Raw genomic sequence first — 23,777 nt, 5'->3', positions numbered from 1 at the left:
TTAATCTAGGGTTAAATCTGAAACTGCATCTAAGCAACTAGTGTGAGAATGCTAAGTGCAGTTCCAAGAACCAAAAGTAAATATAAAGTTGAGAGAATGGAAGTTGTAGAAGTAAATTACTTGTAAGGAATTTTAGCAAAGAGAAATTTATGTCAGTTTAAATAACACATGTGTGATTACTTATAACGGTAAACTGAAACAATAATACTGAGCAGGTTATGTCATATAACAACAGTGTTTTAGTAAGATCATTTTATCTACTTGCTTTGAATTCCAATATTTGTTAAACTTTTCACTGAAGGTTTTGTAATGAGATGTTTAAGATTTAGTAGAAGTTCAGTACTGACTGAGGAATGTGATGATCGATAGAGGTAAGGATTAAAGTTGGAATCTTACCGAGTTGAAAGTTAGATAGTCTGTTTTAGGAGAAATCTTTAGTGAGAAGTCGAAGGTCCGGTACCGGTAATTCCTTGTAGAGAAGTTAGAATTAGCTGGTATGAGTTCCGGTGGCGTGTGATGTCACAGCCAGCTTGGTTTGAGCAGAGATCCTGTGTCAGGTGCAGCAGCTGCTGAGGAGAGTGAGTCCTGAGTAGATTGGTAGCAGCACAAGACAGAATTCTAAGCAACGACAGGGTAAGGGTAGATGGCTCAATTTGCTTTCGCAGGTGGAGCCATCTATTTGCTCTGTCAAATTGTGCCAGTGATTTCTGGAATTAAGGCCTGGGGTACAAGGTGTATTTCTAGTGCCTCACGATGGGTCTTTCCTTTCTAGGTTTTAGTGTGGGGTGGTGTTGACCAGGGTTGTACTGAGCTTGGGGTGAAATCCTTCAATGGTAGCTCACCATTCTTTTAGAATTGGAGCCGCCACAGATGTGGCTTTTTCATGGTCTTCAGAAGGGGAAATTAAGGCTCTGGGCAGGTGGACATCAGCCAGATTTAAAAAGTATATTAGGCCTTTGAAATAGGGGAACGTCTGAGGAAGAGGAGTTCTGCAGTTTATTATCGTTGTTTATTGTTTGTTTGGAAAGCCAGGGTTTATTTCTTCTGTTGTTACAGGTGTGACTCAACTTTGCAAGAGGGCATGGATTTTGGGGCTTTCTTATGTTCACTGGGCTGCACTGCACGCTGCATCCAGTACAGGAGGCATGCAGTTGGGCTTGCCTGCGCAAAAACTTTGCATGTGATGACTGGGAAAGTGAGGCATCGGTTGGGCGGACTTGCCGAATCAGGTGCAGGAGGCCAGAAGGAGGTGGGCTCAACCTAGTGTTATTGTTCTGCATTTAGGAGGAAACAATGTCAGGACTATGCCCATGGGTGATCTAGCTAGCATTATGTTGGCAGATGTTCGTTGGTTGTTAGCTCAGTTCCCCAGGGTTAAGTTGATTTGGTCCTACATTATTTCCCATAATGTATGGAGACACACGAGTTCTCATAAGGCAGGATTCAGGGTGAAGAGGAAGCTAAACAGGGATTTAGGTAGGGCCATGCTGGCGGCCGGAGGAGAGGTTATCACCCACGACAAAATCATAATGGACTGCCCAGGACTTTTCAGTGGAGATAAGTTCCACCCTTCAGATAGTGGTACAGATTTATTCTTAGACAACATTCATTGTTTCCCTGGCTTCCCTGTGTGTTTGATGGTGGCAGCAGGGTGCGACAAATCAACAGACGGCTCAGCCTGGGGGGGTGGGGGTTGTGAAAGAGAAGAGGGACACGTCGGGCAAATTGAAAGCTAGTCGCCAGGGCTAGCACTTGGTGGCTCCCTGCACGATTTCTCCTTATAGCCCACAAGGTTGACGGAATGGGGGCGCCCCTATTCCTTTAGGGTGGTTACACCCCTTATTTAGGAGTTGTAGGATAGTGGAGATCTTGTAGGATAGTTATTGTAGTAAATAAATGCAACCCCTGTCCCCAGATGGGGAAGGGTTTTTTCTCCCATAACTGGTGTCTGAGTCTTTATTTTGGAAATTGTGTTGGTAATGTTTATCACCTAGTGTGGGAAGGTATAGAAAGTTTTACCCTTAGTAAAGTGGAGGGCTGATTAAGCACACAGCAACTTAAGAGTTAACGTTTGACTGAACTGCTAGGTGTCTGTGTAGGTTTATTAGCTGATCTTGCAGCTAGGGGGAGAAGTTTCAGAGGCTATATTAGGGACTGCAGGCAGGAAATATGGTAGCTAACCTGTTTTTGTCTTCCTTTGAAAAATATACAGGTTTTTCAGATGATAGTTATTGAAGACGTGATGCAGTTGACAGCGGTGCATCGGAAATGCCGGCAATAGTTTCACTCTGTCGGGGGGGGGGGGGGGGGGGCTGAATATTTATTTGGACCTTGGTAAGTCCAGAGTGCAGTAGTGGTGCTTTTAGGGACTAAGTCTTGGCTGAGGAACCGTTGACTTAGTGGTTTGGGGGTCCCTCAACTCTAGTTTTAATTGTAGGAGTGTGGTGCCATGTTGCGGCGGCAGCGGGGTGCAACAAATCAGCAGAATGCTCAGCCTGGGGGTAAAAGAGGAGGGGACATGTTGAGCAAATTCAATGCTAGTCGCCAGGGCTAGTGCTCGGTGGCTCCCTGCACAATCTCTCCTGATAGCCCACCAGGCTGATGGAATGGGGGTCCCCCGATTCCTTTAGGGAGGTCACACCTATTACTTAGGAGTTGTAGGACAGTGGAGATCTTGCCGGCCAACGTTAATTTAGTTAAGTTAATAATTTATTGAAGTAAATAAATGCAACCTCTGTCCCCTGAGGGAGAAGGGATTTTTCTCCCGTAACTAGTGTCTGAGTCTATGAGTAATGTTTATCACCTAGGGGTGGAATTTATAGAAAGTTTTACCCTTAAGACTTTACTGTCCCTTTAATCTATACATGACTTTTATAACTCATAAAGAATGAGGTAAGTTTACTTACTACAAATGCAAGCAATCTCCATTATAGATTAGACGCTGCCAGCTACCATTACAAGCAGCATGTGACACGTCCACATAATTTCGCATACAGCCCCGATCTGTCAAATGTATAAGGGAACTATCAAAACCATAGCAAAATTTGTTATAGCAAGTTGTTATTAAAAAATAAATAAAAAGACATATAATAAAAAGTTAGTCAGTACGCAGATTAGTGCAACAGGTAAATAACTGTCTCTTAATTGTTTCATTTAGTGACTCAGCAATCAAATATAAATAACACACCTAGATTCTGTTTATCTGCTCATTTACCAAACGTTGCATCACCCATATCTTTATATTAACAGATTCCTGTAGAGTCAAAGATGGGTTCTTAACCCCTTAAGGAAAAGGCCATTTTTCAATTTCTTTCCCTTAAGGACCAGAGCTATTTTTACATTTCTGCAGTGTTTGTGTTTAGCTGTAATTTTCCTCTTACTCATTTACTGTACCCACACATATTATATACCATTTTTTCTCACCATTAAATGAACTTTCTAAAGATACCATTATTTTCATCATATCTTATAATTTACTATAATTTTTTTTATAAAATATGAGGAAAAAAATTGAAAAAAAACACACTTTTTCTAACTTTGACCCCCAAAATCTGTTACACATCTACAACCACCAAAAAACACCCATGCTAAATAGTTTCTAATTTTTGTCCTGAGTTTAGAAATACCCAATGTTTACATGTTCTTTGCTTTTTTTGCAAGTTATAGGGCAATAAGTACAAGTAGCACTTTGCTATTTCCAAACCACTTTTTTTCAAAATTAGCGCTAGTAACATTGGGACACTGATATCTTTCAGGAATCCCTGAATATCCCTTGACATGTATATATATTTTTTTAGAAGACATCCCAAAGTATTGATCTAGGCCCATTTTGGTATATTTCATGCCACCATTTCACCGCCAAATGAGATCAAATAAAAAATATTGTTCACTTTTTCACAAACTTTAGGTTTCTCACTGAAATTATTTGCAAACAACTTGTGCAATTATGGCATAAATGGTTATAAATGCTTCTCTGGGATCCCCTTTGTTCAGAAATAGCAGGCATATATGGCTTTGGCGTTGCTTTTTGGTAATTAGAAGACCGCTAAATGCCACTGCGCACCACACGTATATTATGCCCAGCAGTGAAGGGGTTAATTAGGGAGCATGTAGGGAGCTTCTAGGGTTAATTTTAGCTTTAGTGTAGTAGACAACCCCAAGTATTGATCTAGGCCTATCTTGGTATATTTCATGTCACCATTTCAACGCCAAATGCGATCAAATGAAAAAAACATTACATTTTTCACAATTTTAGGTTTCTCACTGAAATTAATTACAAACAGCTTGTGCAATTATGGCACAAATGGTTGTAAATGCTTCTCTGGGATCTCCTTTGTTCAGAAATAGCAGACATATATGGCTTTGGCATTGCTTTTTGGTAATTAGAAGGCTGCTAAATACCGCTGCGCATCACACGTGAATTATTTCTAGCAGTGAAGGGGTTAATTAGGTAGCTTGTAGGGAGCTTGCAGGGTTAATTTTAGCTTTTATGTAGAGATCAGCCTCCCACCTGACACATCACACCCCCTGATCCCTCCCAAACAGCTCTCTTCCCTCCCCGACCCCACAATTGTCCCCTCCATCTTATGTACTGGCAGAAAGTCTGCCAGTACTAAAATGTATTTTTTTATAGCATATTTACATATGCTGATGTGTAGGATCCCCCCTTAGCCCCCAACCTCCCTGATCCCCCCCAAAGAGCTCTCTAACCCTCCCCGTCTAACTAATTGGTAGCCATCTTGGATACTTGCAGCTGTCTGCCAGTACCCAGTTTACTAAAAAAAAAACTGCATTTTTTATATTTTATTAATTTTCTTCTGTAGTGTAGCTTCCCTCCAGCCAAAGAGCAACCCCCACCCCCTCCCAGATCCCTTAGATGTATTTTTTAACTTAATTTTTACCCCACTCTATCCCACTTTTTTTTTTTAACATTTCTGTAGTGTAGCCGTTCCCACCCGCTTCCAACCCGTGCACGCGTCCGCCCCCCCTTGCACGTGCGCGCCTCCGTGCACGCCCCCAACGTGCACGCCCACAATCCCGCCCCCCTCAACGTCATATGGCCCATCGATGGCCGCCCACCCGCCTCCCACGCACCTACGATACCGGCCATCGATGTCCGGTGCAGAGAGGGCCACAGAGTGGCTCTCTCTGCATCGGATGGCCAAGGGGTGTTATTGCAGGATGCCTCAATATCGAGTCATCACTGCAATAACCGGAAAGCGGCTGGAAGAGAGCAGGATCGCTTCAAGCCGCTTTAAACCCCTAATGTCGTACAGGGTACATCGCTGGTCTTTTAAAACCAGGTTGTGTGCGACGTACCCTGTACGACATGCGTCGTTAAGGGGTTAAAGGGACACTGAACCCAAATTTTTTCTTCTGTGGTTCAGATAGAGCATGCAATTTTAAGCAACTTTCTAATTTACTCCTATTATCAAATTTTCTTCATTCTCTTGATATCTTTATTTGAAATGCAAGAATGTAAGTTTAGATGCCAGCCCATTTTTGGTGAACAACCTGGGTTGTTCTTGCTGATTGGTGGATAAATTCATCCACCAATAAAAAAAGTGCTGTCCACAGGTCTGAACAAAAAAAAAAGCTTAGATGCCTTCTTTTTCAAATAAAGATAGCAAGGGAATGAAGAAAAAAAATTATAATAGGAGTCAAGTAGAAAGCTGCTTAAAATTGCAGGCTCTATCTGAATCACGAAAGAAAACATTTGTGTTTAGTGTCCCTTTAAATTTGTATTAAAACAACTAAAAACTTAGGCCTAGATTTGGAGTTTGGCGTTAGCCGTGAAAACCAGCGTTAGAGGCTCCTAACGCTGGTTTTAGGCTACCTCCGGTATTTGGAGTCACTCAAAATAGGGTCTAACGCTCACTTTTCAGCCGCGACTTTTCCATACCGCAGATCCCCTTACGTCAATTGCGTATCCTATCTTTTCAATGGGATTTTTCTAACTCCGGTATTTAGAGTCGTGTCTGAAGTGAGCGTTAGACATCTAACGACAAAACTCCAGCCGCAGGAAAAAAGTCAGTAGTTAAGAGCTTTCTGGGCTAACGCCGGTTTATAAAGCTCTTAACTACTGTACTCTAAAGTACACTAACACCCATAAACTACCTATGTACCCCTAAACCGAGGTCCCCCCACATCGCCGCCACTCGATTAAATTTTTTTAACCACTAATCTGCCGACCGCCAACTACGTTATCCTTATGTACCCCTAATCTGCTGCCCCTAACACCGCAGACCCCTATATTATATTTATTAACCCCTAATCTGCCCCCCACAATGTCGCCGCCAGCTACCTACACTTATTAACCCCTAATCTGCCGACCGCAAAGTGCCGCCAGCTACATTATCCCTATGTACCCCTAATCTGCTGCCCTAACATCGCAGACCCCTATATTATATTTATTAACCCCTAATCTGCCCCCCTCAACGTTGCCTCCACCTGCCTACACTTATTAACCCCTAATCTGCCGAGCGGACCGCACCGCTACTATAATAAAGTTATTAACCCCTAATCCGCCTCACTAACCCTATAATAAATAGTATTAACCCCTAATCTGCCCTCCCTAACATCGCCGACACCTAACTTCAATTATTAACCCCTAATCTGCCGACCGGAGCTCACCGCTATTCTAATAAATGTATTAACCCCTAAAGCTAAGTCTAACCCTAACACTAACACCCCCCTAAGTTAAATATAATTTACATCTAACAAAATTAATTATCTCTTATTAAATAAATTATTCCTATTTAAAGCTAAATACTTACCTGTAAAATAAATCCTAATATAGCTACAATATAAATTATAATTATATTATAGCTATTTTAGGATTAATATTTATTTTACAGGCAACTTTGTAATTATTTTAACCATGTACAATAGCTATTAAATAGTTAAGAACTATTTAATAGTTACCTAGTTCAAATAATTACAAAATTACCTGTAAAATAAATCCTAACCTAAGTTACAATTAAACCTAACACTATACTATCATTAAATTAATTTAAATAAAATACCTATAATTACATACAATTAAACCTAACACTACACTATCAATACATTAATTAAATACAATATCTACAAATAACTACAATGAAATAAACTAACTAAAGTACAAAAAATAAAAAAGAACTAAGTTACAAAAAATAAAAAAATATTTACAAACATAAGAAAAATATTACAACAATTTTAAACTAATTACACCTACTCTAAGCCCCCTAATAAAATAACAAAGACCCCCAAAATAAAAAATGCCCTACCCTATTCTAAATTACTAAAGTTCAAAGCTCTTTTACCTTACCAGCCCTGAACAGGGCCCTTTGCGGGGCATGCCCCAAGAAGTTCAGCTCTTTTGCCTGTAAAAAAAAACATACAATACCCCCCCCAACATTACAACCCACCACCCACATACCCCTAATCTAACCCAAACCCCCCTTAAATAAACCTAACACTAAGCCCCTGAAGATCATCCTACCTTGTCTTCACCTCACCAGGTATCACCGATCCGTCCTGGCTCCAAAATCTTCATCCAACCCAAGCGGGGGCTGGCGATCCATCATCCGGTGGCTGAAGAGGTCCAGAAGAGGCTCCAAAGTCTTCATCCTATCCGGGAAGAAGAGGCGATCCGGACCGGCAACCATCTTGATCCAAGCGGCATCTTCTATCTTCATCCGATGACGACCGGCTCCATCCTGAAGACCCCCACCGCGGACCCATCTTCTTCCGGCGACGTCCAACTGAAGAATGACGGTTCCTTTAAGGGACGTCATCCAAGATGGCGTCCCTCGAATTCCGATTGGCTGATAGGATTCTATCAGCCAATCGGAATTAAGGTAGGAATATTCTGATTGGCTGATGGAATCAGCCAATCAGAATCAAGTTCAATCCGATTGGCTGATCCAATCAGCCAATCAGATTGAGCTTGCATTCTATTGGCTGATCGGAACAGCCAATAGAACGCGAGCTCAATCTGATTGGCTGATTGGATCAGCCAATTGGATTGAACTTGATTCTGATTGGCTGATTGGAGCCTAACGCAGCCTTTATGTGGACTCTCAATACCAGAGTTATTTTTATGGTGCGGCCAGAAAAAAGCCGGCGTTAGCTGCGCGGGTCCTTACCGACAAAACTCTAAATCTAGCCGTTAGTGAAGTAGATAATTTAGTGTCTATTGTAGCAATAGAAAATTGGATATTTAAAAGTAACATTCTACAGCCATGTTGACATAATAATCAAATTGACTAGCACCTGCTTCTTGTATCCTTTTGAATTGATAATAGTGACACATATATCATTATGGTTTACGGTTATATATTTAAGTTTGATTTAAGTATAGAATTTTTCTATTACAATTCTTATATAAAATACAGAACATTATTTTATACTCAGATCACTGTGATGTTCTAGAAAGCACTACTGCTCCTGTTGCAAAATAACATGTCCCTGAAATTATACATGAGTCAGATCTCTCAATTAAAAATATAGGAAATCAATTTCTGTTCAGCCTACATTGATATATAGTCTGAAAATCACTACTGCATATGTCAAAAATATCCTCTCTCCGGAACTGTACAAAAGAGAGAGGCTCTCAGATAACAAAAGTATAGCAGATCAATTTCTATTAAACACACTAGATCAGGGGTGTCAAACTTGCGGCCCGTGGGCCTCATGCGGCCCTCAACCTAATTTTGTGCGGCCCACGCCACCTCCATGAAAAATATTAATTATAATATGCTTATTACTTAAAGAGCGAGTGCGCTTACTGTTAGGGATGCACATACATTAAAACATACGTTATTAAAAAGAAAAAGACAGATAAGTGCATAATGATTTCTTTAACACATGCAGTTCATTACTATGGTAGCACTGATTTCCCACATCATTTCTGTCCATTCCTTTCCATCATTTTCTCTTTAACTAAAATCACATACTTTATATATATTTCTATGTATTTATTTTATATTATGTACAACAGGTATGTCTATCACTATTATAAACAGTGGGTCGCACGTGGAGCGTGTGTCTCACCTTCTTAAAAGCATTAGAGCACATTTTCTCAAGCCAGAGTAAGTTAATTAGGAGTTACAGAACACAATCTTTTGAAATGTATACAGTTATAGCAAATGCCACTGCACTGTTTAGCAATGACAAGATATGTAGGTAGTGTGCGGCCCACGTGAGTTGTACTTGTATGGAAAATGGCCCGCGACTAAAATGAGTTTGACACCCCTGCACTAGATGGTCTAGAAATTACTACACAAAATAGCCTTTAAAAACAGTGACACTATATAATGTTTGTGATTTATTTAAAGGGGCACAAAAAACCTTAAATAACTTAAATAGTGCTTTAAAGGATTGACAGGTATGAGCCCGTAAGCAAAGGCACTTATGATAATGGTACCTTAAAGGGACATGAAAACCCAAATTCTTTCTTTCAGGATTTAGATAGTGAATACAATTTTAAAAGGTTCCAATTTACTTCTATTATCAAATTTGCTTCATGTTTTTCTTTGTTGAAGGGATACCTAGATAGGTAGCGTGCACATGCCTGAAGCATACATGACAGGAAATGGTGTTGCCATCTAGTGCTCTTTCTAATGTATGACATTGTTACAAAACTGCTACCATATAGTGCTGCAGACTCGTGCACATTCCTGAGATTACATCCCTGCTTTTCTACAAAGGATAAAAAGAAAATAAAGACAATATGATAATAGAAATTAGATAGTTGTTTATAATTGTATGCTCTATCTGAACCATGAAAGAAAATGTTTGGGTTGTATGTCCCTTTTTTAATACACTTGTAATCTAGCCCTGAGTGTATTATTGCGATATGATTATGCCTATGAACTGTTGTTGAATTTATAAATAAGGCTGGATTAAAAAAATAAAATAAATTGTATGTTCTATCTAAATCATGAAAGAAAAAATGTGGTTTTAATTTCCCTTGGGAGAGAAATCACACAATATATATTGCATTGTAATATATTCATCTTTCCTTCATACCCAGAACCCTGCATTGAGAGATGAACAACTCTTAAGCTAAAATTTGCCTTTTATAAAAAAAATTCAGGGACCTCATAGTACTGACAGGACTTCTTAGATAATCCTGCCTGACTGAAGAGCTTTAGAGAATGGGGCCCTAGGAAAGATGGCATTGTAGGATATCTTTTGCATCCCAGGGCCTCCATTACATATAGAGCGTCGCCAGATTTTACGCGATTTTGGTATTACATATACGGCGTAGCATACAAGTTACGTGCGTATTTTTAACCCTTCGCCCGTATTTTTTTTACCCATAGACTAACATAGTACAGACGCGCAATTTGGTATCCAATATACAGCGTAAGGACTTACGCGTGCAGAATTCAGAAAGTCTACTCCATTCTCATGTCGCCACAAATTGCAGGCGCAGCAACCCTTGCACTGACATAAAAACCAACGTAACTCTCTGAAGGCCTAACAACATGCTCAATCACATACATATCAGCCGCTTGATCTCAAACAGTTAAACCTCTTCTAAGCATTTATTAGTCCTGCCCCTGCAAGTGTGACAAACCAATCACAAACAGCACAACCTCTCACCCGGAAGCCTTAAAACACTTGCCAGTGCACACCCTCATTAGCCACCATGTTTCCCCTGCTTTACATAAATAGACAGCCTCGTGGGGCACAAGGGGTGCTGGAAGCCCTACAAGCCCCTGTTGTTCATGATATACCCGCTGATGCTCTTGTTGCTTCTGAGGTCCCTGGTCATGGTGCTGTAGCCGTCCCTGCTCCTGCTGTCCCTGGTGCTGCCCCTGCTGCTGTTGTTGCTGCAGCTGGTCATAGAATTACATACTGCGTATTTCCACTGCATGTAAGTGAAACTACTACTTCCCACCCCCCTTCCCTTAACCACCCTAATTACTGAAAATATCTCAGTTGTTGAATTCATGTTAAGGTCACTATGATTTATTGACTATCATTAAGAATGAAAATGGATGTTTATACCTTATGTTCACACCTTCTGTAAATACATTATTATTTATATATATACCCATGTGGCAATTTATATTGGATGTGAGAAACCTTGATTTACATCTTAGAAGTGAATATTACTATATGTACCCTTCATACACAACTATGTGATGTGGTTTATAGAACATGAATATGTCATAAACATGATAATATTACCTTTTTTGGGCCATTTCCACACAGGCCTTATTATATGTTTTAACAATATTAGTGTACTAAAACACACCTCACATGGATGTGGATGACAATTATATGGTAAATAACAAAGGACAAGATTTATGGTGAACTATAAGAATAACATAATTTATGTAAGAACTTACCTGATAAATTCATTTCTTTCATATTAACAAGAGTCCATGAGCTAGTGACGTATGGGATATACATTCCTACCAGGAGGGGCAAAGTTTCCCAAACCTCAAAATGCCTACAAATACACCCCTCACCACACCCACAAATCAGTTTAACGAATAGCCAAGAAGTGGGGTGATAAGAAAAAAGTGCGAAGCATATAAAATAAGGAATTGGAATAATTGTGCTTTATACAAAAAAATCATAACCACCACAAAAAAGGGTGGGCCTCATGGACTCTTGTTAATATGAAAGAAATGAATTTATCAGGTAAGTTCTTACATAAATTATGTTTTCTTTCATGTAATTAACAAGAGTCCATGAGCTAGTGACGTATGGGATAATGAATACCCAAGATGTGGATCTTTCCACACAAGAGTCACTAGAGAGGGAGGGATAAAATAAAGACAGCCAATTCCTGCTGAAAATAATCCACACCCAAAATAAAGTTTAAGGAAACATAAGCAGAAGATTCAAACCGAAACCACTGCCTGAAGTACCTTTCTACCAAAAACTGCTTCAGAAGAAGAGAATACATCAAAATGGTAGAATTTAGTAAAAGTATGCAAAGAGGACCAAGTCGCTGCTTTGCAAATCTGATCAACTGAAGCTTCATTCCTAAACGCCCAGGAAGTAGAAACTGACCTAGTAGAATGAGCTGTAATCCTCTGAGGCGGAGTTTTACCCGACTCAACATAGGCAAGATGAATTAAAGATTTCAACCAGGATGCCAAAGAAATGGCAGAAGCTTTCTGGCCTTTTCTAGAACCAGAAAAGATGACAAATAGACTAGAAGTCTTTCGGAAAGATTTAGTAGCTTCAACATAATATTTCAAAGCTCTAACAACATCCAAAGAATGTAACGATTTCTCCTTAGAATTCTTAGGATTAGGACATAATGAAGGAACCACGATTTCTCTACTAATGTTGTTGGAATTCACAACCTTAGGTAAAAATTCAAAAGAAGTTCGCAACACCGCCTTATCCTGATGAAAAATCAGAAAAGGAGACTCACAAGAAAGAGCAGATAATTCAGAAACTCTTCTGGCAGAAGAGATGGCCAAAAGGAACAAAACTTTCCAAGAAAGCAATTTAATGTCCAATAAATGCATAGGTTCAAACGGAGGAGCTTGAAGAGCTCCCAGAACCAAATTCAAACTCCATGGAGGAGAAATTGACTTAATGACAGGTTTTATACGAACCAAAGCTTGTACAAAACAATGAATATCAGGAAGAATAGCAATCTTTCTGTGAAAAAGAACAGAAAGAGCAGAGATTTGTCCTTTCAAGGAACTTGCGGACAAACCCTTATCTAAACCATCCTGAAGAAATTGTAATATTCTCGGAATTCTAAAAGAATACCAAGAAAAATGATGAGTAAGACACCAAGAAATATAAGTCTTCCAGACTCTATAATATATCTCTCTAGATACAGATTTACGAGCCTGTAACATAGTATCAATCACAGAGTCAGAGAAACCTCTTTGACTAAGAATCAAGCGTTCAATCTCCATACCTTTAAGTTTAAGGATTTCAGATCCGGATGGAAAAAAGGACCTTGCGACAGAAGGTCTGGTCTTAACGGAAGAGTCCATGGTTGGCAAGATGCCATCCGGACAAGATCCGCATACCAAAACCTGTGAGGCCATGCCGGAGCTATTAGCAGAACAAACGAGCATTCCCTCAGAATCTTGGAGATTACTCTTGGAAGAAGAACTAGAGGCGGAAAGATATAGGCAGGATGATACTTCCAAGGAAGTGATAATGCATCCACTGCCTCCGCCCGAGGATCCCGGGATCTGGACAGATACCTGGGAAGTTTCTTGTTTAGATGAGAGGCCATCAGATCTATCTCTGGAAGTCCCCACATTTGAACAATCTGAAGAAATACCTCTGGGTGAAGAGACCATTCGCCCGGATGCAACGTTTGGCGACTGAGATAATCCGCTTCCCAATTGTCTACACCTGGGATATGAACCGCAGAGATTAGACAGGAGCTGGATTCCGCCCAAACCAGAATTCGAGATACTTCTTTCATAGCCAGAGGACTGTGAGTCCCTCCTTGATGATTGATGTATGCCACAGTTGTGACATTGTCTGTCTGAAAACAAATGAACGATTCTCTCTTCAGAAGAGGCCAAAACTGAAGAGCTCTGAAAATTGCACGGAGTTCCAAAATATTGATCGGTAATCTCACCTCCTGAGATTCCCAAACTCCCTGTGCCGTCAGAGATCCCCACACAGCTCCCCAACCTGTGAGACTTGCATCTGTTGAAATTACAGTCCAGGTCGGAAGAACAAAAGAAGCCCCCTGAATTAAACGAAGGGGATCTGTCCACCACGTTAGAGAGTGTCGAACAATCGGTTTTAAAGATATTAATTGAGATATCTTCGTGTAATCCCTGCACCATTGGTTCAGCATACAGAGCTGAAGAGGTCGCATGTGAAAACGAGCAAAGGGGATCGCGTCCGATGCAGCAGTCATAAGACCTAGAATTTCCATGCATAAGGCTACCGAAGGGAATGATTGTGACTGAAGGTTTCGACAAGCTGAAATCAATTTTAGACGTCTCTTGTCTGTTAAAGACAGAGTCATGGACACTGAATCTATCTGGAAACCCAGAAAGGTTACCCTTGTTTGAGGAATCAAAGAACTTTTTGGTAAATTGATCCTCCAACCATGATCTTGAAGAAACAACACAAGTCGATTCGTATGAGATTCTGCTAAATGTAAAGACTGAGCAAGTACCAAGATATCGTCCAAATAAGGAAATACCACAATACCCTGTTCTCTGATTACAGACAGAAGGGCACCGAGAATCTTTGTGAAAATTCTTGGAGCTGTAGCAAGGCCAAACGGTAGAGCCACAAATTGGTAATGCTTGTCTAGAAAAGAGAATCTCAGGAACTGAAAATGATCTGGATGAATCGGAATATGCAGATATGCATCCTGTAAATCTATTGTGGACATATAATTCCCTTGCTGAACAAAAGGCAATATAGTCCTTACAGTTACCATCTTGAACGTTGGTATCCTTACATAACGATTCAATAATTTTAGATCCAGAACTGGTCTGAAGGAATTCTCCTTCTTTGGTACAATGAAGAGATTTGAATAAAACCCCATCCCCTGTTCCGGAACTGGAACTGGCATAATTACTCCAGCCAGCTCTAGATCTGAAACACAATTCAGAAATGCTTGAGCTTTCACTGGATTTACTGGGACACGGGAAAGAAAAAATCTCTTTGCAGGAGGTCTCATCTTGAAACCAATTCTGTACCCTTCTGAAACAATGCTCTGAATCCAAAGATTGTGAACAGAATTGATCCAAATTTCTTTGAAAAAACGTAACCTGCCCCCTACCAGCTGAACTGGAATGAGGGCCGTACCTTCATGTGAACTTAGAAGCAGGCTTTGCCTTTCTAGCAGGCTTGGATTTATTCCAGACTGGAGATGGTTTCCAAACTGAAACTGCTCCTGAGGACGAAGGATCAGGCTTTTGTTCTTTGTTGAAACGAAAGGAACGAAAACGATTGTTAGCCCTGTTTTTACCTTTAGATTTTTTATCCTGTGGTAAAAAAGTTCCTTTCCCACCAGTAACAGTTGAAATAATAGAATCCAACTGAGAACCAAATAATTTGTTTCCCTGGAAAGAAACGGAAAGTAGAGTTGATTTAGAAGCCATATCAGCATTCCAAGTCTTAAGCCATAAAGCTCTTCTGGCTAAGATAGCTAGAGACATAAACCTAACATCAACTCTAATAATATAAAAAATGGCATCACAGATAAAATTATTAGCATGCTGAAGAAGAATAATAATATCATGAGAATCACGATTTGCTACTTGTTGCGCTAGGGTTTCCAACCAAAAAGTTGAAGCTGCAGCAACATCAGCCAATGATATAGCAGGTCTAAGAAGATTACCTGAACACAGATAAGCTTTTCTTAGAAAGGATTCAATTTTTCTATCTAAAGGATCCTTAAACGAGGTACCATCTGACGTAGGAATGGTAGTACGTTTAGCAAGGGTAGAAATAGCCCCATCAACTTTAGGGATTTTGTCCCAAAATTCTAACCTGTCAGGCGGAACAGGATATAATTGCTTAAAACGTTTAGAAGGAGTAAATGAATTTCCCAATTTATCCCATTCTTTGGAAATCACTGCAGAAATAGCATTAGGAACAGGAAAAACTTCTGGAATAACCGCAGGAGCTTTAAAAACCTTATCCAAACGTATAGAATTAGTATCAAGAGGACTAGAATCCTCTATTTCTAAAGCAATTAGTACTTCTTTAAGTAAAGAGCGAATAAATTCCATCTTAAATAAATATGAAGATTTATCAGCATCAATCTCTGAGATAGAATCCTCTGAACCAGAAGAGTCCAAAGAATCAGAATGATGGTGTTCATTTAAAAATTCATCTGTAGAGAGAGAAGATTTAAAAGACTTTTTACGTTTACTAGAAGGAGAAATAACAGACAAAGCCTTCTTTATGGATTCAGAAACAAAATCTCTTATGTTATCAGGAACATTCTGCACCTTAGATGTTGAGGGAACTGCAACAGGCAATGGTACATTACTAAAGGAAATATTATCTGCTTTAACAAGTTTGTCATGACAATTATTACAAACAACAGCTGGAGGAATAGCTACCAAAAATTTACAGCAGATACACTTAGCTTTGGTAGATCCAGCAGGCAGTGATTTTCCTGTAGTATCTTCTGGCTCAGATGCAACGTGAGACATCTTGCAATATGTAAGAAAAAAACAACATATAAAGCAAAATAGATCAAATTCCTTATAAGACAGTTTCAGGAATGGGAAAGAATGCCAAATATCAAGCTTCTAGCAACCAGAAGCAAATGAAAAATGAGACTGAAATAATGTGGAGACAAAAGCGACGCCCATATTTTTTAGCGCCAAATAAGACGCCCACATTATTTGGCGCCTAATTGCTTTTGGCGCCAAAAATGACGCCACATCCGGAACGCCGACACTTTTGGCGCAAAATAACGTCAAAAAAATGACGTAACTTCCGGCGACACGTATGACGCCGGAAACGGAAAAGAATTTTTGCGCCAAAAAAGGCCGCGCCAAGAATGACGCAATAAAATGAAGCATTTTCAGCCCCCGCGAGCCTAACAGCCCACAGGGAAAAAAAGTCAAATTTTTGAGGTAAGAAAAATATGATAATTCAATGCATAATCCCAAATATGAAACTGACTGTCTGAAAATAAGGAAAGTTGAACATTCTGAGTCAAGGCAAATAAATGTTTGAATACATATATTTAGAACTTTATAAATAAAGTGCCCAACCATAGCTTAGAGTGTCACAGAAAATAAGACTTACTTACCCCAGGACACTCATCTACATGTTTGTAGAAAGCCAAACCAGTACTGAAACGAGAATCAGTAGAGGTAATGGTAAATATAAGAGTATATCGTCGATCTGAAAAGGGAGGTAAGAGATGAATCTCTACGACCGATAACAGAGAACCTTATGAAATAGACCCCGTAGAAGGAGATCACTGCATTCAATAGGCAATACTCTCTTCACATCCCTCTGACATTCACTGCACGCTGAGAGGAAAACCGGGCTCCAACTTGCTGCGGAGCGCATATCAACGTAGAATCTAGCACAAACTTACTTCACCACCTCCCTTGGAGGCAAAGTTTGTAAAACTGATTTGTGGGTGTGGTGAGGGGTGTATTTGTAGGCATTTTGAGGTTTGGGAAACTTTGCCCCTCCTGGTAGGAATGTATATCCCATACGTCACTAGCTCATGGACTCTTGTTAATTACATGAAAGAAATTTATTTATTTTTAGGCTTCTTGGATGAGGGGGCTGAGGTGACTGTAGTGGATTTCCTTGTTCTCCTGGTTTGAGAAGATTCTGATGTTTCTGCTGGAGTGCTGGCCACAGATGATAGGCTGGTGGCAGTGTCCTGCTGGTGTGTAAAGTGCTCAACCAACACACCCAAGAGTTGATTTTGTTCTCACCATCTATTGTCCATCTGCATCTGCATATCAGACAGAATTCGCATCATCTGTGACTGGTTTTGAACAATTCCACTTAATGATGCTGCCATGTCCCTCTGCAGCTCTATGCTACGCTTGTGTAACCTCTCTTGGCTCCTGTGAAACCTCTCTTGCCTTCTTTGTCTGCTCTTGCAGCTTGTTATGAGCCTCCTCTGGAGTGCAATGTATTCCTCACCCAGGGGAGAATACAATGCATCCACAGGTTCTTGAGCAGCAGGGCTTCTAGTTGCTTGAGGTGCAGGTTCAGCTGCATCTGCTGGTGCTTGTGGGACATTTTCAGCTGCATCTGCTGGTGCCTGTGGGACATTTTCAGCTGCATCTGCTGGTGCTTGTGGGACATTTTCAGCTGCATCTGCTGGTGCTTGAGTACTTTCAGCTATATGTTCATCTGCAGATGGTGGAGCTCTCCCAAGTGAAGAGGATGGTGGAGCTCTCCCAAGTGAAGAGGATGGTGGAGCTCTCCCAAGTGAGGAGGATGGTGGAGCTCTCCCAAGTGAGGAGGATGGTGGAGCTCTCAGGGTGGATTGATAGTCCCACTGATGACCAGTGTGTGACCACTCAGCCTGTCCAGTTGACACTTCTTGTGACATAGCCTATGTGTAAAAGCCATGACTGCCCTGAGATTGTGTTGGGGGGGGGGGTAAATACATGGACCCTTTGTGGCTGTCTTGGCTCCCCCTCAAAGCCAAAAGAAGAATATTCCTCTGGCCAGGAATCTTGCCAGGGGTCATATGTCAATGGTGGTGGCATCACTTTCGGGTCCTCAACTTAAGCCATCTAACCCTGCTCATGCCTGGGAGCATACTGTTCATGTGGTTGCCTGAAGACTGGTGGTAGTGGCTGCATGCCTGTAACTGGTGGTGGTGGTGGAGGTGGCGGCATGCCTGTGACTGGTGGTGGTGGTGGCGGCCTGTTTGCATCCTCGTGACAGGAGGTTCTGTGGAGGAGTCAAATGATGAGAGGGATTAGTACAGTCAGATATATGTCCATGTGGGCATACAATGTTCATTGATACATGCTAGGGCCTATACTGATTCTCATGTCAAACTCTATAACATGCATGTGCACATTGTGATTTGTGATATGAGGGATTTTAATATGCGCAGTATACAGGCATGTGTTTCATACAATAGTTATGTGTACATGTCAATGATGGAAATAATGTGTTCTTTAAGTGACACTATGGTCACACAATTTACTTTAGCCTGATGTAGGCACAGAACTTGCTTTCTTGAGCTAAAAGTATTGTGATGGCTATAGTGTCCATTTACTGAAAACTCTACATGTGGCTTGTGGCCTGTGTTACTCTGAGACATGTTAGTATTGTACTATTCCACCTCATATCATGAATTGCATTGTGTTAAGTAGCATTAATGTCAAATATAATCATAGATGTTTTTGTTAGTAGGCCAAATACCATGCTCCTCATTGTGTACATGAATGTGTGACATTAAAGGATGTTATATCTCAAATACATATAATACTGGTGTGTGGAATGTTACTCACCAGCATGATGTGCTGTGGTTGCAGCCCCTGGAAGTCCACGGACTGCTGTGATACTCAGGGACCTGCGTATCATCTCCTGCCAGGTGTTATATTCTATGTCCAGGGGTGGACCACCGCCTGTTCCCCTCTGGTGCATAGCTTCCTGTCCCATCTTTTCTTTCACCCGCCTCTTGCAGTCATTCCACCGCCTTTTAACGCCCTCAACAATCCTCCTCTGCAGGGCCACACTGTTGACGGCATCCTCTACTGCCAACCATGCTGTTTTATGCCTTTTGGCACTGCCTTTGCCCTTCTCCTGGCCAAAGAGGGCACTGTAATTGTCAATGATGGCCTGGACTAGGGCAACATTTTCATTGAATGAGAAGTTTGGACATCTCATCCTCTCATCCTCCGTGGACACCTGGCTTGCTCCCTGTGATGTCCCTGATGTGGGTTCCTCCCTATCCTCTCCCTCCTCCCCCCTTCTGTCCCCATGTGCACCCTCTGTCCCTCTTCTAGATGTGCCTGGTCTCTGGGGCTCTCGGGCATCTCCCCTCCCATCATCCCTTCTAGCTCTCCCTCTCCCCACTCCACTTACTCCCTGACGGGGACCCCACTGCTCCTCCTGTCCTCTACAATACTCCTCTCCCTGCCACTCCTCTCCCCCGCCCTACCTCTCCCTGCCATCCTCACACTACACACACTCACACTCACTCCCAGTTCAATCACACACAATCACAACCAAACACTCAGCCTATCACACTGTAAAATTGAAATAAAATGTGTGAGGTGTTAGAAAAAAAAAGTGTTGTGTATTTTGTAAATGTATGTATGCAATATGTAAAAATATGTGTAAGTAAACAAGCTTAATCAACCAACAATGCGACCTAACTAACTCCTCTGTTTGCGCCTCTCTCTCTACTCTGACTAATCCTCCACTCCACTGTAGTGTGCTGTAGCTCAATGAACCATCCAAACACACTGAAGAAAATGGCGGCTGCGCATGGGTTTATATATGAATTTTGAATAGCGTAATTATGTGCCGCATTTTTAGATGAAGTCGCGGTTCATTTTTACGAGTGTTAGCCTAATTGGCATAAAACTACTCTTTATTGAGACTTTACGTGGACAAAATACTGGCGGTAAGTTACTTGTGACGACTAAAATGTGTATTTGCGCACTTTTCGGAAGAACGCCAGTTTGTCCTACTTACGCCAGTTTAGCATCTATTTAGCGCAGTATATGTAATACCCCGATGTGCGAGGTGAAATTACGGGTGGTGCAGGTTCCCACGCTTGGGCCGAAACCTGCGCAATATATCGGATCGCGTCCCAGATGTTTTGTAACTACATTTGCTTAGGCGCTCTGCAGTCTAGTTGTGCATCATGGGAAATGTAGTTTTAAAACATCTGGGGTTCCAAGATTTGCCATCATTGCACTAGAGGACATGCATAAGGAAGAGCAGTAACAGGAATATCCAGTCTGTGAACAGTGAGATTTGATGGGGTGAGAAGGAAAAAACATAATTTATGCTTACCAGATAAATTAATTTCTTTCATGGTGGTGAGAGTCCATGATCCTTTATTCCTTGTAATTACTCTTCCCTGCCACTAGTAAAAGACAGAGATTCCCAAACTCCAATAGCTCTATAAAACTCCTCCCACTTCACTGATACCTCAGTCTAACATATAGCCAAGAAAAAGAGGTAGGAAAAGAAATATGAGCAAAGTAATAGGAGCAGGGAAAAAATATGTGCACAAGAATAAACCAACACCAGAAAAAACAAAGGGTAGGGTCTTGTGGATTTTCACCACCATAGAAAAACAAAAGAAGAGAAGAGCGCAGCCGGACTCAAGTGAAGAAAGTTTATTTAATCACACAACTAAAACACTGAAGGTATTCTGCGTACCAGATAAAAGATAGGTTTAAGCGTATAGAACATAAAATCTTGGCAGATTGTCAAAGTGTCAAAGTCACTGGTAGCAGGTTTTCTGCTTGCTGTGTCCTGGATGGTATCCGCTGGATACTTAGGTTGCTGGGGTGCACACTACCTGCTACCAGTGACTTTGACACATCGTGTTTTTATACACAAGCGGACATTTGAAATATCTGAAACTCCTGCAAACCCTGTCAAAGGTATACAGTTTCAGCAACTATATGGAAAAACACCTCCACATAATTTGGTGATCTGAAACTCCTGCAAACCAATTGAAGGTAAACAGTTTCAGTTTCCTAACGGAAAACATTTTGATCACATACCACCAACTGAAACTCCCGCAAACCCTGTGAGGGTACACAGTTTCAGCAACACAAGCGGATGTCCATAAAGACATTTGAAATATTTGTAACTCCTGCAAAACCCTGTTAAAGACATACAGTTTCAGCAACTATACGGAAAACACCTCCATATAATTAGGTAATCTGAAACTCCTGCAAACCAATTGAAGGTATACAGTTTCAGTTACCTAACGGGATACATTTTGGTCGCATATCACCAACTGAAACTCCTGCAAACCTTGTGAAGGTACATAGTTTCAGCAACTATACGAAAAAGCGCTTTTTCTACACTTTGAATCCACAGCATTCCAAGGTACACAGTTCCAGCAACCTTAGAAAACACCATCAGGCTACCTGAAACTCCTGCAAGCCGTTGGAAGGCATTCAGCTTCATCCACCTATTCAGCAATTTGAAAACCCTGTACACCTAATCCACACTTCTCGAAGTTCAAGTTCCAACACCCTTTAAGCCTGTTTTCATGAATAGAACACAACAGGTTTATAATAGTATTTAAACCAAACTCAGCGTAACTCCAAAATCCTTTACATAAAGGCTGAGCCGTTTTAACCAATCAGACACATCGGAATACGATCATATTAACTGTGAGTACTAACTGTGAGCACTACCCTTATACCATCAGATCAAATTCCCTTAGGAGACACAAATTTATTGTGCCCATATTTGCTCATACCGTTTTATCAAAAGTTACACAAAGGGAATAACGCAAATCATAGATGAACATTAATATCACCGTCTTGATAGATTAAATTGTTTTTATCAATATACCCTATATTTCTGATAACTATATTGTTAGATAATCGCATCTAACCCTTTGTAACCATTAGTTTGTTTTGTTTAAAGGCAATAGAGCTCTTTACCGCATTTTGTATTTTAATTATCATCTTTTACTTTGTATATTTTAAAGTCATTTTAGCGCAACAATGAAATATTATGGTCTAAATAGATTAAAATAGAATATTTGATGGCACTTACTAGTATGGTGTATTAACAGCTAAAGTGTTTATTATATATGTTTTCACAATAATTCACACTCACAGTTTAATATAATCCATACCTCTAGTAGATTGCACTTACATACCACACTATGAGGCTACATTTAGTAAATAATGTCTTAATAATTTTCATTGTGTTGTCAGGGTAAAGGTCAATGACATAATATATATATATATATATATATATATATATATATACTAATATATATACGTAAATGAAATAATATAAAAAGGATGTGTATATATATATATGAAGCCGTCTATTTTATCAGATGTGCTGTAGAATAGAAATTCTGATGTCAGGATTTAACTCAAAACCCCCTACAAGATGAGAGCTGGGTGAATACACGCCTATCAGGATTGAAGATCAGCAGAGCTTTTGAGGCACGACTTCCTGTAGTGTTAAACACACAAACATTTCTTTTCTAAAGGAAATAGCTCAGTGACCCTATTCATTTGACTATATATGCAGAGTTTTATAACTCCAGAACATTTGGTGATAAGAGAAAAGAATGTATTCAAGGACCCCTTTGGAATTTATCGCATAGATCCTTGTGACTTCAAAGTAAGACATGTACTACAGACACGTGTGACAACAACAGTTCTATCTCACTGCATCTCTGACATTTGAAGACGTACTGCAGACCCACAGCTTGGGGGAAGGTGACACAAATAGAATTAAATACATTTTGCAAGGGGAACAATGCCAGTTTTCCATGTATGTTTGGAATGATTCATGATATATATATTGAAATTAAGCACATTGTATTAGGTGGATGATTGCTGCATGGGATATTCATATAAGAAAATAAATACAAGACATACATATTTTGAAAGCATGAATATCTTAGCCTCTGTGTGTTTAAGAATATAAATAGATGTTGTGGGCCTAAAAGTAAATGATTAATAATACTTAATTTTATTTCAGATGGACCATAGACATATGAAATGCTTGGATCCCTTCTAAGAATTATTTCTATTTTTATTGCAGACAACCATTGGTCATGAGCATCAATCTATGCACTTAGAAAGAGATGGAATGCCTGCATGAAATGAAATGTCATATCATATGAATGTGCAATAAATGTTTATAAAGTTTTAAATACATCTCTTAAAATATAGTGAGATGAAGATATGGAAGTTACTTTGATGTGATATGACTATGAAATATATATTTTTTTTGTTAGGCTAAATGAAATATAAATTATTTTAATATAATGTTAGATATATGTGATGTTTCATATCAAAATGATCAGAAAATTCATTAAGATATAACTTATCCAAAGCAAATATTGTGAATAGTTGTTGCAGTAAATTATGATAAAATGAATAACCATTTCATAGAAATACTGATTTAAGTTGTTTCAAATGTTGCTGTGTCTGTTTGTGATGCCACCCGGTGTTGCCATGAGAGAACTACAGCCAGAAAGCTTTTTGGCTGTTGGAAATGGGATATTCAGATTATCCAATAGAGGGACAAGGTTTCGAAGGGCCACCCATATTTCACACCTATGATTAGACAATAAGTTGTATGCAGAAGGAAGAAGAGAGACACTGGCTGCAGAGTTTTGTAACTGACTGAAACTG

Source organism: Bombina bombina, chromosome 3, assembly GCF_027579735.1.
Source record: "Bombina bombina isolate aBomBom1 chromosome 3, aBomBom1.pri, whole genome shotgun sequence".
Classification (NCBI taxonomy): domain Eukaryota; kingdom Metazoa; phylum Chordata; class Amphibia; order Anura; family Bombinatoridae; genus Bombina; species Bombina bombina.
Note: the sequence above shows the minus strand (reverse complement) of the source record.